The sequence below is a fragment of the Lepisma saccharinum genome, chromosome 10 (assembly GCF_977018435.1).
Source record: "Lepisma saccharinum chromosome 10, izLepSacc3.1, whole genome shotgun sequence".
NCBI classification, from domain to species: domain Eukaryota; kingdom Metazoa; phylum Arthropoda; class Insecta; order Zygentoma; family Lepismatidae; genus Lepisma; species Lepisma saccharinum.
Window position 1 is genome coordinate 37,902,895 of NC_139238.1, and position 1,276 is coordinate 37,904,170.

General features: G+C 39.4%; 1 non-coding gene across 1 annotated transcript; it reads right to left on the reverse strand.

Moving 5' to 3' along the window:
* Positions 1-611: 611 nt before the first annotated feature.
* Positions 612-684, reverse strand: TRNAF-GAA (transfer RNA phenylalanine (anticodon GAA)). Its single transcript has one exon. It is a non-coding gene; the product is annotated as a tRNA-Phe (tRNA).
* Positions 685-1,276: the final 592 nt, after the last annotated feature.

Here is a 1,276-nt window from a genome sequence, read left to right on the forward strand (position 1 = left end):
TATAAAGGTAAAGTGCTCCCCTGTGCATAGTACCACGCCATGAAGGCTTGTAGGGGGTGTGGGGGTAACGCCCCACACTTTCTTGATCCGGTCGTGAGTGGGGTGATGTGATCAGCATCACGCCCCTGACCGCCTTTACCCCCCAGGGTTTCCCCCAGGTACCCATGTTATTCGACGCTGGGTGGGCGCCGGGGCCGCTTCCACCGTTAGAAAAGTTCCCGGATTTGAACCGGGACCTTTAGCATGGTAGTTAGACGCGTTACCGACTGAGCCACCGCGCCCACCAATATATATATATATATATATATATATAAAGAGAGTTTTTTTTTTGTATTTATAATGATAAGCCTTTGCATACGTTGTTAATTCTATATTTTTCTAGACTTGAGACGAGAACGAGAATTGCCCTCCCAAACCGAGACGGATGTTTATAAATGGAGACGAGTCTGTAGCCTAACATAGAGCTTTCAGACCGAAGCCAACTCTCATTGCCATCTTAGCAAATTAGTTAAAAGTGCCACAAAAGCGAAGTAAAATAAATCAAATCAAATATATTTATGCTCGAAGAATGATTAACAAGCGTAAAGATAAGAAAGGAAAAAAAAAACATTTGCCGAAACCCGGGATCGAACCAGGGACCTTTAGATCTTCAGTCTAACGCTCTCCCAGCTGAGCTATTTCGGCTGATGCACATGTTTCTGCAGCGAAGTCGTGGCGCGAGAGGAAGCGTATACGGGAGGTGAGGTGAATGGACTTCGCTCGAACGGAACTGTGAACTTGAAGATTGCCACAATGCAGTGTTGCCACACGAAGTGCAAGAACATGTAAGTAAAATTTTAGGTGACAAGGGAAAGTGAGATTCCATGAAACATATAACAATTGCAGATAAATTTGAAGATATGGGGCTCGTGTTTTGTCGTGTAAATTGTTCTCTCCAAAATAATAATAATTTGGTAATATTTTCTACTACTAACAATATTAATTATGTTTTGTAGCGGCATGTTTCAATTCTTGTAATATAAAGGGAAAATGGTTGAAAAGGGAAATTTTGTCATACTGTGGTTTGTAGTAAGATTATTTTATATATTGTTTTTTAATGGTAAAATAATCGTTAGTTTACATTAATTTATTGTTACAGTGGCGGCACCTAAATTTCCAGTGTGTTAAGTTACAAAATATCAGAAATGGTGTTATTTTTATTGCTAATAACAGAAGTAAAGTTCAATTAGTGTTCTAAGTAAAATCGAAAAAAAATGAGTGCACATTTCAGAAAACA